This window comes from Arachis duranensis, chromosome 1 (genome assembly GCF_000817695.3).
Source record: "Arachis duranensis cultivar V14167 chromosome 1, aradu.V14167.gnm2.J7QH, whole genome shotgun sequence".
In the NCBI taxonomy this organism is placed as follows: domain Eukaryota; kingdom Viridiplantae; phylum Streptophyta; class Magnoliopsida; order Fabales; family Fabaceae; genus Arachis; species Arachis duranensis.
This window is the reverse complement of record NC_029772.3, coordinates 78,822,636-78,824,059: the sequence shown is the minus strand read 5'-3', so window position 1 is coordinate 78,824,059 and position 1,424 is coordinate 78,822,636.

The following is a 1,424-nucleotide window of genomic DNA, read 5'->3' as shown; positions in this document are numbered from 1 at the left end:
CCTTTCAAGCTCAAGAAAAATTAGTATCCGGAGATCCGACATGAGATCCGAATGAGAGGTTGGGAAGTCCTAACCAACCCTATGCAACAAGTCGGAATCTTAATGGTTCAAGAATTCTATGCCAATGCATGGATCACTAGGAACCATGATCAAAGTATGAACCCGAGTCCAAAGAATTATCTCACAATGGTTTAGGGGAAATACTTAGATTTTAGCCCGAAAAATGTGAGGTTGGCATTCCACTTGCCCATAATGCAAGGAGATGAACGCCCCTACACTAGAAGGGTCAACTTTAATCAAAGGTTGGACCAAGTCCTAATGGACATATGTGTGGAAGGAGCTCAATGGAAAAGAGACTCCAAAGGCAAGCCAGTTCAACTAAGAAGACTGGACCTCAAGCCTGTGGCTAGAGGATGGTTGGAGTTCATTCAACGCTCTATCATTCCCACTAGCATCCGATCTGAAGTTACTGTGGATCGGGCCATCATGATTCATAGCATCATGATTGGAGAGGAAGTAGAAGTTCATGAAGTCATCTCCAATAAACTCTACAAAATAGCCGACAAGCCCTCCACCATGGCAAGACTAGCTTTTCCTCACCTTATTTGCCATCTATGCTACTCAGCTAGAGTTATCATAGAAGGAGACATCTCCATTGAAGAGGATAAGCCCATCACCAAGAAGAGGATGGAGCAAGCAAGAGAGACCCTTCACGCTTCTCAAGAGATGCAAGAGGAAGCTCATCATCAAGAAATCCCTGAGATGCCTCAAGAGATGCACTTTCCTCCCAACAATTATTGGGAATAACTCAACACTTCCTTAGAAGATTTGAGCCACAATGTTGAACAATTAAGGGTGGAACATCAAGAGCACTCCATCATTCTCCATGAAATAAGAGAAGATCAAAGAGCAATGAGGGAGGAGCAACAAAGGCAAGGAAGGGACATAGAAGAACTTAAGGACATTATGGGTCCTTCAAGAAGAAGACGCCACTAAGGTGGATTCATTCCTTGTTCTTATTTCTTTCTGTTTTTCGGTTTTTAATGTTGTATGTTTATCTATGTTTTGTGTCTCTACTTCATGATCATTAGTATGTAGTAACCATGTCTTAAAGCTATGAATAAAATCCATAAATCCTTCACCTCTCTTAAATGAAAAATGTTTTAATTCAAAAGAACAAGAAGTACATGAATTTCGAATTTATCCTTGAATTTAGTTTAATTATATTGATGTGGTGACAATACTTTTTGTTTTCTAAATGAATGCTTGAACAGTGCATATTTTTTATCTTGCTGTTTATGAATGTTAAAATTGTTGGCTCTTGAAAGAATGATGAACAAAGAAAAATGTTATTGATGATCTGAAAAATCATGAAATTGATTCTTGAAGCAAGAAAAAGCAGTGAAAAGTAAAAAGCTTGTGAA